At 43.1% G+C, this 16817-nt stretch overlaps 1 pseudogene; it reads left to right on the top strand.

Annotated features, from left to right (window-relative positions):
• The window catches only part of LOC138557991 (zinc finger protein 268-like), a 65036-nt pseudogene extending 48856 nt beyond the window's left edge, over nucleotides 1–16180 (top strand).
• The last annotated feature ends 637 nt before the right edge of the window (nucleotides 16181–16817 follow it).

The raw sequence follows: 16817 nt of genomic DNA, 5'->3' as shown, positions 1-16817 counted from the left end.
AACATGGCTAACAAATACCCTGAAGACGATAGATCTCCTCCTCAGTCTAGGGTTTTTGATCAACGAGAAAAAGTCCAGCGTAGACCCCAGCCAAGTCAAACAGTTTCTGGGGGCTCTAATTCAGACCAAAGACGGCCTAGTCTTTCCCTCCTACGAGAGGGTTCAAAACATGCTGTTCCAGTTCGCTCACTATGTAGCCAGTTTTGAGGTGATCGTACGCAAAGCCATTCGACTGGTAGGGATGATGGCCTCCTGTATTTATCTCACGTCTGCGCATGCACCCCATGCAAAAGTGGCTGTCAAGCCAATGGTGTCAGGCCAGCCGACAATAGGGCTATCTAGTGGTTGTCTAGGCAGCCCTCGTTCAGTCTCTGCAGTGGTGGTCAAGAGGAAACCTTCTGCAGGGGAAAACCTTTACCACCCAGACAGTAGAAGCCACTTACCACAGACGCATCTTTGCCGGGGTGGGGGGGCACCTCCTTCTGCGTACAGCGTGTGGTCCCCAGAGGTAGCAACAAACCACATAAACCTATTGGAACTGCTAGCAGTGTTCAAGGCCCTGAAGGCATTCCAGACAGACCTCCAGGGGAAGACCGTCCTAGTCCTCACGGACCGTATTACGGCCACGTATTACTTAAACAAACAAGGGGGCACTCACTCTCGAGGGCTATCCAAACTGTCACAGAACATATGGAAATGGCTCTTAACACAAAATGTTCCCTCAAGTCACAACACGTTCCAGGGGAACTCAATCTTCTGGCGGATGTTCTCAGCTTCCCACTATCCGTAGAGTACGAGTGGCGATTGCACGAAGACATGGTCCCGGACTTCCCAGAGATCGACTTGTTTGCAACTCTGGAGAACGCAAAACGCCCAGATTACGCCTCCAGGTACCCGCAGAACCGCTTCAAGGGGGACGGTCTCTGGATAACATGGTCAGGGAAATTTGAATATGCTTTTCCCCCCAACTCCCCTACTCAACAGGATAGTGCACAGGATGCACCAGGAACCAGTCAGGATGATTCTGGTGGCCCCAATGTGGGCCCATCAACCTTGGTTCTCCCGGAGCGCTGCGTGGTGTACTCGCAATGTGTCTGTTGTTAGTGTTGGGATAAGGTGCTGCCTGCTTTACCTCGTTGGAGAATTGGATTTCTATTACAGCCATTGGAGCTGTCATCAGCCTACATCAGTCCTCTTTCTATACCACTACTAAAGTCAACTTTCCCTTCATAAACACTAGGCATGCGCGGAGCGCTGTGTGGTGTGCTCGCAGTGTGTATGGTGAACAGCGAGAGGGGAGTGGGCCAGTCCTCATCATTGTGCTAAGCTCCGAGCCATTAACTTAACTTGAGACGGCTAATAGACCCTTCCTTGAACAGGGCACTGCATCTCACTATCAATCATTGACACAGAACGTCTTGGTTTGTTTGCACGTTGTAAAGTAAAACATTTTATGACCCCATATGTCGCGGTCACAACGTGCGCAATTACTCCTTGACAGTCTTATTGTACTGCGTGCGAACAACGGATGAGGTCTGCTTAATGGATCTATAAAATCACCGGAGGACTCACGTGGAGCAACGTGACTGTAGTGCTTGACCCTTTGAACAGTTGGCTTCCACATTGTGTGATCTCACCCTCTCAGGAATAGTCATAATATGCTGAACGACTGCAACTGCGGGGCTCGGCTCTTTGAGCATTCGCATGCTAATCACTGTGGCGTGTTGAACTCAAGACTTAAGCTCCTCTAGTGATAGACGTCAATTGCTGGCTTAGACCTGTTGCACTAGCCACCTATGAAACACTTGTTTTTGATTTTCAATTTATATTGTTGAGGGAGACTGTAACTGCGAGGCTAGGCCCTTTGAGCAGTCTTCTTCTACCTTTTCGTTCCACAATTAGGAGTATACAGCGGATGTCCATGTGATTGGCTTTGGTGTGTTAATTCAAAGTGTTGAGGGAGTTTAACTGCGGGGCTTGGCCCTTTGAGCAGTCTTCCTTCACCTCATTGCTTTATAATTGGGAGTTTATAGCTGGTATGTATGTAATAGTGAGTAGAGCTTCACTTTACCAACTGAGGACAAAGCTATTGATTAGACACAATTCACGTAAATCCAACATACACAGCATTGTTATGATAGAAGGTTATCATTTAACAGTGTCATTGATTACTTCTGACAGTGAATGCCAAGTGACCTAACGTGATTTCATTAGATAACAGCGTGCTAGCAACACTCTTTCAACAAATAGTTTTTCCTAAGTGTTTTGTTTTCATGCCCTCCTCTGGGTATTCTCTTAAAACAAACATGCCAAATACTTTAAAAACCTCAAGTACTGCCTTAGTCTTGAGGTCAACTCCTGCTCGCCCAATTTCGGCTAATATCTTGAAAGGTAAAATGCTGAATTGTCCTCTTGCTAATCACAAAAAGAAGTCGCGTACGAGTGACATCCGTGACTTTTGCAAACCATCTGTAAATAGTTCTATTATTATTACGGTGTGTTTATAGAAACCATACTGTAAAGCTCTGTGTTCCCCACAGATGACTCTGACCTCGGGTCAAGTTCCAGTAACTTCTTTAATTAAGCTACAGTACATTGTGATGATAAGTTTATAAGGTCAAGTACATCTGGGTTCCAGGCAACATACAGCTGTATCCTCCCAGGTAGGCTCACATCTTTGAACATAGGAGATGATGTGTCTAACGTCTCCAAAATAAATCACATTTTCATTCCAACTGCACTTAACATGGGTCAGAAGACCTCATACAACTTGTAACTCCCATAAAGTACCGAAACAACAAGGTTTAGTGCTCTCTGGCCCAGAAAAGAAATCAAAAAATCAAAAAGCATTGCCGCTGCAAGCCAGAGCTAACATCAAACAGTTGATTAAACGTCTGGCCCCTCAAATTAGATCTGCTCCCAAAACGCGAGTTGCAAAAGCCAAAACTCAAAAATCCACAGAAAAATCTAATAATGAAGGAATCTCTCAGCCCTCAAAGGTCGTAGATTATCCACCGTTAAACGACATGATAGCCGCCATTCCCTTGCTAAAAGAGACTAGGGAAACTAGAACTACTTCATCTACAAGATCACTCGAAACTTGCTTGTCTACTGTTCCATTTGAGCAAGCAAGTTCTGTTCTCATTCCACAAAAACAAAGTGAATTCTCTGTACTAGTGGACATTCAAGCGCAAATTAACAGATCAATCCAGCAATATGCCCTTCTACAACACACAAGTGCTCATCCCACAGTGTTGATACAACAAATTCCGGAAGTGATTTCAGAGAGCATTTCAAACCCTCCCTCTCACCATATACGAGAGTCTCATCCGAGTCAGGTGGGCTGCCAAGAAGTAGATGGACATGACAAAATAACCTCTCAATTAATGTCACATAATTTAGAAGTCGCTAACATCACTGAAACAGGTAGTATGATGCCAGGGCATGCCATGGGGCACTTGGGCCAAACTTCTAAAGATTCCTTGATGATACGAGGTAGCCAATCTAATGACATCATAGATACCCCTAAAACTTCTCAGTGTAGTACGACAGAAGAGCGGAGAAATGGTTCTAAATTAGATCAAGTGATTACACACTCTACAAGCAAGGTAATACAACAACCTGTGGACAACTCCATAGATGACCAAATTGCCAAAGCGTTGGAGAATTATCTAAACTGTAATGTTGCAATCAAACAATTCCTGATGAATGCTACTCATTCTCATCCATGTAATCATGATCAGAACTTGCCATATCTACCAGTAGACTCACTTAACAACAAAGTGAGTGACGCAAACAATGGTGGTCCTGTAAATACTACTAGGCGGACAGTGCGCTCTACTGAATCTAACAAAGTAAAAAAACAAATGGGATAAATGCCATCGGCTTATTATAAAATGCCTTCCGGCTCCCTTCACAACCTATGTAATGAATAGGTCAAGCATATTGGCTATATGTGAGGAGGTGAGCAGTCTACAAGACATTACAACTGTCGACATCGAACACATGGAATTTGTTAATGAGAATGACTCTTCAATTGCGAGACTATGGTTAGTCAGAAATGCTCTCTGGCAAGCCCGAATGGACATGTTTGCCCTTGGGTTTGTTTTAGCACGAGATCCTATCATCATCAATTCTGAAGGCAAACAAATCTTAGAAAATAAGAAGACCTTTTTTTTTCATTTGAACAGGAAAAAAATGCTGTCAATCCAGGCGGTTATATTAGCAATAGCCACAGAAAACACACACTCGGGTATGGAAACCCACACTCAGGTATGGTAGAAACCAAGATCCCAATTTATAGCCAACAGTTATAACTGGGGAGGGGGACATATCCCTGATTAGTTAGGAACACTTGTGGGTTTTCCCCCTTATTAGGGGCTAGTGCTGATTTTTTAGCTGTTCATGACATAATAGTTTTACAAGAGATGTGGCTAGTTCAAGCTCCAATATGGTAAGAACATACCATAATTTTACATGCGGCCACGTCTTCTGCCCGTGGCCGACCCTCCTCTGGTATGGTAGTTGCCATAAAGAATCATAAGAATTGGCACCTTACATGCTGGGCAGCGCCTAACCTGTACTTACTCATGGGCAAGATAACTCATGCTGGTGGCGTCATTGCAATAGTAAATATGTACTGCAACCCGAAGGGGATATCGGATGATGATTCGTTTCTTGATCTGGACATTCTCATGAACACCATTGTAGAGACCAGACATAACCAATACTATTCTGATTGGTGATCTAAATTTACAACTTTTTCCTCTTTATAATCCCAAATATACTTTGTCTTGTCTGAGGTGGAGTTTGTTGATGAGGGAAAGAGGCTTTTTAATGTGCAATGAGTCCCTACCAGGTCAGACCACGGCGGAAGTTACTTGGCGAAGAGGGCTCAGCACTTCCATAATTGACTATACTTTTGTTGATTCCTGCATGTTCGAGGTGGCAACAAGCTTCCAAGACCTGTCCCAAGTATATAGTGACCATGAAATGGTAAACCTTATTTGGAGCCTTTCGATTTACTCTTAGAAATTTCCATCACCCCGTGATAGTTAACAATGCTCGAACAAGGCTCATGTGGAACTATCACTCTTTAACTTCATTTCATAATAATGTAGAGAGCAGTTATCAAGATGGGACAGAGGTGCGAAGCGACTACACATCATTTTTGCATATTTATCAGACCCAATTACAAACTGAAACTTCCATGCATTACAAACCTAGACATGAATTTGATTATCTGGTTCAGAAGAAAAAGTCTCTGTTGCATAAAGACAAGAAGCTTGTTGTCGCTTCAAACTGCCATGACAAATATATAATAATATAATCACTCAACTGCCAATACAGAAACTGGCTTCGTTCATATCGTATCCAATTGACACAGCGGGAGAGTCCATGCTAAGCAACATCCTTCCGAAAAATACAGCCCAAATTTGGTCTTTAATCAACATTGCAAACAACAGTGCTCAAAAGCTGGTTCAGTTGAATGGTGTGAACGAAAATGATTGGGTGTCACACTTTACTTCTATGTACATATGACCAATGTGTTATAATGGGTACATCAGTCCTGAGCCTCACAACTATGTGGGATTGTTAATTTTGGAAGAAGTGTTCTTTTTTACATAAATAAACTCAACAACTCTCGGGCATCTGGCCCCGATGGCTTGAGCAATTTTATGTTTAAGCAGAACCCTACTTATTGGTCCAAAATGATGTACAATATCTTTCAACAAATCATCATAACTCACACCATACCATCATCATGGCGATCGTCGGCGATTGTTCCAATATTCAAGAAGGGCGATCGCTCTGTTCCAGGAAACTACAGACCGATCACACTTCTCGACGCGCCTTGCAAGCTATTTTCCACGTTCATCTTGAGAGACTTTAATAAGTGGACCCTAGATTCCTGTCGGAGAAATCCTCTCCAAACAGGATTTATATCCGAACATCATCACCTAATAAAGCAACCGTTATATATGACCTTCATCGATCTGTGAGCTGCTTTTGACTCGGTCTCTAGGGAATTATGACTTCAGAAAATGGTTGCACAGGTATCTCCTTCCCACATTGCGTCTCTCGTAAAAGATCTCCACACTAGCAACATTATACAAGTGAGATGAACAGCTGATGGGAAGTTGTCTGATCCTATAATGACTCATAGAGGGCTGAAGTAAGGGTGCACCCTGGCTTCCGCCCTCTTTAATTTTTTCATCTTAGATGTGGGTCAAGCTTTTGCGAACATTCTCACAGATCCCCCTAAACTGGCAAATAAACCAGTGCCTTTTCTGATGTATGCAGATGACCTAGTCATAATATTGAAGACTCTAAAAGGTCTCCAGAGAACCTTAGATACAGTAGCACTATATACAGAACACAATCTCTTGACAATAAACTTGGAAAAGACTAAGATTATGCTTTGCAATCCAGCTAACAAAAACAGGAAAAAATATTTTTTCTGGAATTTACAGAATCTACAGAATCCAGTGTGGGTCAAAACAAAACTATTTTTCAGAGACTCGATCAACACCAGGGAAAAATGTAACAAGTACTGTGATTTTGATGTGGAACTGATTGCAATAAAAAAACTCAGTAGCCCAGAGCTATAAGCACCATCGATAGAGCATAGAAATTATTTTCTTTGCCCGAGATTCAATTTGTGGCCTACTAGAAAGTTGTTAGCCCAACGCAAAATAATAAGTGCACGAAGGTGTGCGATATACAAGTAGAAAGTTTAATGTAGACTCAGTGTTTAGGCCTGTCTTAAGATGTAGTGCTTCAGTGCCCTCTAGGAAAAAACCCGATGATTCCCAGACTGAAAATGAGTCCTTAACAATTATCTCTACTCCACCCCCTCGACCTTCCTCTCCGTCCCTTCTAAACATAACATAGCCATCTGGTATGGCTAAATTAAGAGCTGGACAAGCTGCACCATGGCCCCAGGTCTCAGTTAGTGCGCAGACATCTAAGTTGTTAGATTCTATGTAATTTGCAACCTCAAAGTAGCGACTGAGTGTTTTACTAGAGATCTAGTGTTGAGGAGCAGACAGCGTAATTCCAATATAGGCGAAGCTATATGATGAGGGGGTGAAACAATCTCTTTCCCGATATCCCCATTTGTTGGCAGACCAACTCCCTTATTGGAATTAGGCTGTGGGGACTTGGTGATATTAGCTCTGAGGGGTATTATGCTGCTGTCCCTGATATTAGACACAGCCAAGCTGTGCGTTAAGGTTTACAATCCTCCCATGTTCACCCCATTCTCCTGTGTCCTATGTCCCCCCAATATGTAATTATTGTTATTGGAAGGAAACAGATCACCTGCTATTGAAATCTGTGGTTCAGACAGCGGCAAAGTAGGATCGATACTAGGCTTTTGAGTAAAACCTGCCTTCTTCTCTAGGAGCATAATCCTGGATCGCTCCAGGTATTTTGTTTTTTCAGCCATGATTGCTCTCAGAGCCTCCTCTACACCCATGTTCTGCCAGCAAACAAGTCGGCGTTCTGGAGGCGTCCCTGTAGTGGACTGGAGCAGACTGGCCCCGACTTGTCCGCGCTGTCTTAGACTATATGCCAAAATGGCACCTCGCGTGAGCCTGCACAGACTCCCACATCTTCCAACACTACCCAGGAGATGAATGTCAGAAAGGCAAGTGTACATGGTTCATCTGGACTGGAGAGGAGTATGCCTCGTTCCTCATGCATACCCCATGCAGAGGAGGAGGGCGTGTGGAAGGCAACTGCACAATACAACATCTGCGAGGCTGAGGCGAGAACTAAGGAACAATCCATATCTAGACTTCCCAGAGTCCTCCCACCAACCAGTTGCTCAGGCTTCCTGAAAGGTTTAGGCCTGCCATGGTAGGTTGGTCCGTTGGGCAGCCCTCCTGGGAAAGGGAAGCATTGACGATGATAGCCAGGCACTAGAGTATAGAGAGATGGGCCTGGCTGAAGGCAGCAGGAAGGGTTGGTTTGATAGACCAAGCACAGGCACGCAAAGTCATCCACAGTATCAGGACAGTTTGATGGGATATTAATGATGCAGGGAGGCAAAAGGCCTGGGCCATCCACATCCTTTACTCCTGCTAGAATTACATTGCCAACTTGTGTGAGAGTGTTCAGCCAACGCTACCTACACTAGACACACAATAAATGTAGTAAGGTAGGACTGACAGACAGGTGGACGGTTGGTGTCTAACGCATCCTGGGGAGACTAATTATGCATACTATTCACACATACATACATCTTATTCCAGGGCTGATGCCATATGGGTTACAACAAATGATGGCAATGAGATTCTCGCCCTTACAGATCATGAATCTGTTGGATTATGTTGCACAGATTCCCCTGGAGTAGGGTGAGTAGAATCTCCACAGTAGATCAACGGGAATAATGTGTGCAATCACTAAATGGTGGCAATCAATTCTTGGATATTGGCAGTGATGGGGCAACATCACCATTGGTTACTAGGGATGTGATGAAAGCAGTTCTTGGTCACAGCACAGAGGGTACAGGGGCATTCAAACTAGGGTGCAATTACCAGAATCCACAAAAAAGGATCTAGCTCGGGTTATGGGAGTCTGATAAGTAACCAACCCATTTACACCCACTCCTTAACAATAAAACAGTGTATGTACCCCCTCCTGAAAACTACACAGTGGTATTTTGAACAGGGAAGCAGAAGAGGGACCCATCTGGCAGATTAAATTCTGTACCTAGCAATGGGGCATTTGTATAAATAATTAGGAAGGCAAATGGGGTGTTTTGGGGAGTTTGGGGAGTCTCTCATACACTTTACCTCATTACCAGAAATGTCATTCTATTGGTCTCTGACACAATCGTGTTCGTTCTGTCACTCCTGGGGGAGAGGGATGAGTTTGGAGTTTATCTAGGTTTGAAGTCCATGTTTGAATGTAGTGCCAGCGTGGCCTGTGCCATTCTCACTGTGGGAAGAGATTGGCGCTTTTCCTTTAATTCACAATGCAGTCCTTATTTCCTCAATGGTGCTGTTGGTTATATTATTCATGTTTGGGCCAATACACATTTGCCCAAATGTAATGGAGTCATCAGTGATTACATAATAGACTGGTCGGACATATGGCCGATTGGTGACAAGCTGCTGCTGACTTAGTGTCAAATGCCTGCATTTATCATTTGTATATGGAAATTGGGAGATTCCATGTACTCATTTCTAAACAAATAAAATGATAGAACGTATATACATGTTCCTGATGATTAAACTATCCATTTAAAAGGTTTATTCATCGAGCTGTATTTTGTTTTCTAATGTTTTGGATACTAAAATGTTCTAAATAAAAATGAATCACACTATTTCTGCTGCATGTTACCTCAGTCCCATTAAATGCTCTCATTAGAGCACCACTACTCTGACACCTATTAGGATGCCTTTCCCCAATAGATGGCACTTCAAAGTCGTATAAGTTACTCTGTGAGTTCACATCACTGCTACTGAGTAGAGTCTTGTTACATGTGCTGCCTGTGATTGTGAACGTGTTGAAACTAATAATGTTCGTCTCCTTTTATCTTAATAGGTGACTGATGCCCCAGAAATGCAACAGTGATAGTTCAATTCTCTGGACTAACACAGCAAAAAGCTTCATTGTTAGAATATGCCATTTCCAAGCATCTTAGAAGTGTGCACGTTTGGGGTCCAGTTGTCTTTTCAGAGTATTCAGGAACTGAGATTGAGAAGCCTCTTGGATACATGACAGCTTCCGTCAATATGACCCCTCCCCCCTTTCGTGGTAACATCCAGTAACGAAGCACGTTCATTCTGTAAATCCTGGGGGAGAGGGATATCTAGCACGAAAATTACAATGTTTTATGTGCAGTAAGGAAAGCATTTCTCATTTGTGCTCTGAATTTGGGAAAAGGTTCAGTGAAAACTATCCTTAAATCAAGGCACCTGACAAAATAAACTGTCCAGAAACTATACTGGTACAAAAATGTGGGAACAATTGCCATCTGACGAACATACTTCTTGCCCACATGAGGACATGCGTGAAAAACCTTATCAGTGCACTGACTATGAGAATAGCGTCCATTTGCATGATACACTTATGTGCCACCAGCATACAGGTGAGAAACCTTATGAGTGCATTGAATGTGGGAAAGGGTTTGCTCAGAAGCGACATCTTATTTGTCACAAGAGAACACATACAGGTGAGAAACCGTATGGGTGCACTGAATGTGGGAAAGGGTTTGTTACAAAGAGACACCTTACTATCCACCAGAGAACACATACAGGTGTGAAACCTTATGGGTGCATTGAATGTGGGAAAGGGTTTGCTGATAAGGGCCACCTTATTTACCACCACAGAATACATACAGGTGAGAACCCTTATGAGTGCACTGAATGTGGGAAAGGGTTTGTTACAAAGAGACACCTTACTCTCCACCAGAGAACACATACAGGTGTGAAACCTTATGAGTGCAGTGAATGTGGGAAAGGTTTTTCAATGAAGCAACGCCTTATTATCCACCAGAGAACACATACAGGTGAGAAGCCTTATGAGTGCACTGAATGTGGGAAGCGGTTTGCTACAAAGAGAGAGCTTACTATCCACCAGAGAACACATACAGGTGAGAAACCCCATGAGTGCATTGAATGTGGGAAAGGGTTTGTTACAAAGGGACAGCTTACTATCCACCAGAGAACACATACAGGTGTTAAACCTTATGAGTGCAGTGAATGTGGGAAAGGTTTTGCTCTGAAGCAAAACCTTATTATCCACCAGAGAACACATACAGGTGAAAAACCTTATGAGTGCAGTGAATGTGGGAAAGGTTTTGCTCTTAAGCAACGCCTTATTATCCACCAGAGAACACATACAGGTGAGAAACCTTATAAGTGCACTGAATGTGGGAAAGGGTTTGTTACAATGATAAAACTTACTATCCACCAGAGAACACATACAGGTGTGAAACCTTATGAGTGCACTGAATGTGGGAAAGGGTTTGTTACTATGATAAAACTTACTATCCACCAGAGAACACATACAGGTGAGAAACCTTATGAGTGCACTGAATGTGGAAAAGGGTTTGTTACAATGATAAAACTTACTATCCACCAGAGAACTCACACAGGTGAGAAACCTTATGAGTGCACTGAATGTGGGAAAGGGTTTGCTACAATGAGAAACCTTACTATCCACCAGAGAACACATACAGGTAAGAAACCTCATGAGTCCAGTGAATGTGGGAAAGGGTTTGCTTGGAAGCAATGGCTTATTAACCACCAGAAAACACATACAGGTGTGAAACCTTATGAGTGCACTGAATGTGGGAAAGGGTTTGCTCAGAAGAGACATCTTATTTGCCACCAGAGAACACATACAGGTGAAAAAACCGTATGAGTGCAGTGAATGTGGGAAAGGTTTTGCTCTGAAGCAATGCCTTATTATCCACCAGAGAGCGCAAACAGGTGAGAAACCTTATGAGTGCACTGAATGTGGGAAAGGGTTTGTTACAATGAGAAACCTTACTATCCACCAGAGAACACATACAGGTGAGAAACCTCATGAGTGCAGTGAATGTGGGAAAGGGTTTGCTTGGAAGCAATAGCTTATTCGCCACCAGAGAACACATACAGGTGGAAACCCTCATAGATGCACTGAATGTGGGAAATGTTTCAGTCAAAACAGTTCCCTTATTAGGCACCAGACAAAACATGCAGCCAGGGTCTGTTTCAGTGTAGTGAATGTGGGAAATACTTCAGTGAACAGGATGTTCTTATCTGCCATGAGAGAGGACATGGAGGTGATGAAATCTCTTCTGCAATTGCACGTGCTTCTGATAGAAGGAGGTGCTTCTACAATGCTACCGAGTTTGGCATGGCTGACTAATACTGTGAAGAGCCTGCCTCCACAGCGGTTCTCGGTTTCCTTTGGTACACAAATGATGGTTGATTATGATTGTTGAATCACTGCTGTTTGAAATGCATCCCTTCTGGAATGTTCAGAAGGGAGACTGTACCTTCTTTGTTAAGGTAACCATCCCATGGAACACTTTGCATAAGGACTTCATGCAAATTAATGGGCACCATCATTTTGGAAAAAGACCCAATAACTATCGACCCTCATTGGATATATGGGGTGTTCCCCCCCCCTTCCTTTTTACAGGGACGCTACCAGCTACTGAAATGGAACCGAAAGGGCGTCTCCTTTCACCTTTACCAGTACCGATATTATGCTCTAGCTACATAGATTCTAAAAAAGGATTCAGAGGGACTCTCCCCAATCCATTGCACATCTCTAGCAACGTACAACCCTTACAATGTACTACACTACCAGGATCTGCAACACATCCACGGAAGTTCCTGTTGCATCTCATGCACATATATAGGGATAGAGAAGCTTTTCACAAAACAGAAAGGCTTCAGGGAGAGATACATAATATGCATTACATAACTGTGTTATCAATTAGCATTTCACTGTACCTGCGTCTTAGAGCAAGAATTACTAACATTTAAAAAAAACATGTATTTATTTACACACATAAAAATCCCTCATACATTCTCTCTAGAATAACACAATATTCCAACTCTCCAAGTTCACATAGAATTCAAACACATGTGTTTGTCTGGTAAGCATCAAGTCTCGTCTTCTAAAATCAAATCAATCTACATCACTTCTTTAGTCCTGGATATTCAAATACATGTTGCGCATATAAAACCCTGTCCAACTCCACCTGGGGTTTAAATCGGCTTTCCATTGACAAAGACCCAAAAGTCCTGTCCCGCCTTATCCCTTCTGCTTCAGGAAAATAAAAATCCAAATACACCTGCTCCATCACTGAATCAATATGTATAAAACGGCTTTGCATTTCTAAAGGCAAATCACAATGGTTTAACCTCTAAAGTAATAACTTGTATAGGCTCATCAAACCCACCCCATGGCAAATCACAATATATCAAGCAGTACATTTCAATGTATATCATAGTGTTCAAATGCATAGCAAAATACCACTGCATCATCCAAAAAAGACCACATTTGGAGCACATTATTCAGTCAAGCAAACCCCATTGCAATACTGTCCCAATCATGACTCAAAGGGACAGCTTAAGGCATACGCCCCCCTGCTCCCTCTGACAGGATCTCAGCATGACATTGCCTCAGCAAGTCAGCCAGCCAGCCCCTGTATAGATGCTTCTCAACCTTTAACGCTCTGATGTCAGGTGCTATAAAGCTAATTATTTCCAGATATGACTATGGCAATGACATGTATTCTGTGCTTCTTGGCATGTGTGACTAACTTCAGGTGGCACAGAAAGTGCTAACCTGCTTCTTTCAGGCATTGAGAAATGTGGCCATATCACTCTTTCATTAAGAGCCACGCGGGCTGCCTGTGACCTCTCACATTGGGTTTAAGGTGCTTTGTCTAGCTCATTGCACCTTTTATTGCAAATGCCCCCCAATCTCCCCATTCTGTATTGGATCCTTCCACCCTTGTCCTCCCTGTGCCTCCCTGTGTCTCTACTACTCTGGATGAGGAGATGATGTAACTCTTCTTTTTTGGGGGTGTTTTTGATCCCTATATCTGGAATGCCCTCCGTCTAAGATCACATGTCACCTCTGGCCATGTGACCTGCAGATGCTTGCTGAAGACCCATCTGTTCTGGTTTGTGTTTCCTTCATTTTTCTGGATTCTCCTATGTTTTAATGTCCACCTGCTGTTAGAACCCATAAACCTTTGGCTGAATAAGTGCCATAGAGAATGATTTTTTTTTTATTTAAAAAAGGCAGCTCTTAATAACATCCCTACAAATAGGCGGTGTAACAACCATTTACTCCCCAAGAATGTACTCCCTTGAAGAAAAGTAGCAAAACTCTAGAAGCAATGGACAAGTAGGTGCCAGCCTTCCTGCTTTCTCCCATTCAGGTTCATGAATATATTCAGCCCAGTGATGCCAGCCAGGCAGTACCAGTGGATGCTGGTCTACAGGCATTTCTCCCTGATATGTAGGGAAACTATAAAGTAAACAATTTATATTTTATTGTACATGAATTGCTAGTTGTAAAGAAGTGTGCATTTCAAAGAGTTCACATTTTTTCTACTTAAGTTATGAGAAAAAATTACTTGCTTCTCAGTAATGATTTTTTCTGATGGATGTTCCTGCCACAGATTCCTCATCTATGATATCCATACCCAAGCGCAGCTGTTCCCTTTGAAAGATTTCCACCGCTAGGGAGTGCTGCACCGCTCTGCATCTGTCCTACGCCTTTACGAGTCCATGCCAAAATGTTGTCTGGCCAGTATAAGTAGTGGTGCCATGCCCCATGATCTCAGTTCCACCCTCTTTCCCTAAAATTCTGGGGCAGGTAGGGAGTGCGATGAGGAATCCATGGCAGCAATATCCATCAGAAGCAACATTACAGAGAGGTAAGTAATTTGTTCTACTAATGGATACCGTCCTGCCACGGATTCAACATCTGTGATGGACTCCCTAAGCAGTATGAAATCTGGAGGAGGGAGGAAAGCAAGGACACCACCTAAACCAGAAAACTCAGAAGGACTGCCCTATCAATAATGGGCATCCTGGGCACAAGGGAATCCAAGCAGTAATGCATAGCGAACGTGTGCAGAGACGCTCACATTGCTGCTAGGAAAATGGCCAGGACAAGGAACCCACATTGCCAGGCAGAAGTGACAGCCCCTCCTCTGGTAGAGTGAGCCCTGAGACCCTCATGCACATCCTTCACACCCAGATCATAGCATTATGTTATGCAGAGAGTATGAGAGACGTAGAACTTTAAGACCCGTACTGGGTCCAATCGATGAAATCCTTCCTCTGCCTTAGAAGGCTGAGATGGAGGGAAGAACACAGGAAAATGGATATGAGAGAGATGGAAATCTGACATGACCCACAATCATGGGTCCCGTGGTCTTCGCCCAGAAAGTACAAGGAATCGCGGTACAGATTGAGGGCAGACATCTGCCTATTGCAGTCTGCACATGGCTTAAAATCGGAGGCCTTTGATGGAGTCTGCATGGCGAATCACTTTTAGAAAAGCTCGACGAGCACGTTCCCGATAAGCGAGCACAGTGCGCAGAAAAAAGGAACTGAGGTCATGGGGTGCGGCCCTGCTACTTATACTGGCCTGATGTCATTTCCAGTGGAGGGCCCATAGATGCTTGGACGGACCTGACACAGCTGTCCGGCGCCACCTGGCGGCGGAAATGTTTCTGGAGAACAGCTGCGTTGGGATATGGGTATCATAGATGAGGCATCCGTGGCAGGAAGGAATCCTTTAGAAATGCCTCTACTGGGAATTACATTATTACACCCCATAAAGTAATTTTACTTTCAACATCAACACATAGGGATTTAAATACCACACATCTTTATTATCTGGAGCCCTCCTTAATAATAAAATTGGAGAAAGCTGTATTCCCACATGGCTAATTAGACTAAGCTTTGCACAAAACATGTGCAAAGACCTGGAGAATGGAATCCATAAAACTGGAATAACAAATATTACTTCAGAAGTCAGTTTCCCAGAAATGCCTCACCAGGAGGGCCATCCTCGCTGAATGCTGCAGCATTTCCTCTTTTTGCAGCATGTTCTACAGCACTACAGTTTCCTTTTCTCCTCAGGATTCCCTGTACTCTATTACACTATTGCTGATCTCTATTGGAGCATTTTGGATTAGTAAATGGTTCCCCAGCCTGGGATCAGGATGTGGAGGTGCAATTGCACAAGGGCGGGTGCATGCCCACTATTAAAGCACTATCTTATAAGAAATTGTTTTGGTGTTGAAGGGTCCAGAGAAGATATCAAGTAGTCCAATAAATTACGTGGACATGTATTTTAGAAAAGGGACTTTTGTGAATAGAGTCGAAAGGGCAAATTGACTAGAAATATTCGCTGTGTTGTGAGATAATAAAACTCTTGGGCCTTTGGTAATGAAATGGTGCCTTTCTTTTTTAAATGAAAGAGTTGTGGGTTTAATGATATCACAGCTGATCTCTAAATTCCAAGAAGGAAAGTGGACATAAACGTTTACAAAATAAAGCTGGTCTTGGATAAACTGACATGTCTAATGTAAAAGTCTCCCACCGGGATTCATACACTGAGTGAAATGCTGATGAAATTAATATTGAGCTTCAGCCAATATGTCACTGTTTTAACATTAAAAAAACATTGTTAGTAATAACTCCATTTGTGTGTTAAATTTCTTTTTTCTGGCTTCACATTTGTGTAAACTGCTTCCTGGAACAGAGGTGTTTCATTTGTTTTAATTAGTGGGGTGACCACCTCTGTTCCAGTTTTATGCTGGAATGAATGTTATTGTCCACTTTTAAACTTTCTTGTCAACATGTCTGTATTTCTGTGTATTTTCCTTGAGGATACACAATTCTGACCACAGCACGAGTAATGCTATATGATATGCATAGACTCCTATTTTATTGAATTCAGTCAACTTATGTTTCATGCAACATATCAGCCCATATCAATCTCAGAAAAGAAACTGGGCTGTAACACGGTTAGAGTATGACTTGTGATGATTCAGGCACGTATGAACAGTGGGTGCTTAGAAAATACAGAAGAAGATGACGCTGTCACAACTCCCAGGTGTCGGTGCACCCTCTGCCCACCTGTAAAATCACCCTGCTCCTTCATGGAATGACAGAAAGGGTAATAGGTGAGGTGGAAGTGACTGGTGAGAGACATCAGCACATGCTGGAACATACCAGAGCAGGGACCATCAGCTACCTCTGGCAGATTTGCCCAATGTTCTCTGCAATCTGATTGGCAGACAGGATGTAGAAAGCTGCTGATGTAAACATCAA

The sequence above is a fragment of the Ambystoma mexicanum genome, unplaced genomic scaffold, assembly GCF_040938575.1.
Source record: "Ambystoma mexicanum isolate Mex_15411 unplaced genomic scaffold, UKY_AmexF1_1 Mex_scaf31, whole genome shotgun sequence".
Classification (NCBI taxonomy): domain Eukaryota; kingdom Metazoa; phylum Chordata; class Amphibia; order Caudata; family Ambystomatidae; genus Ambystoma; species Ambystoma mexicanum.
Note: the sequence above shows the minus strand (reverse complement) of the source record. Positions and strands in the feature narration are given on the sequence as shown.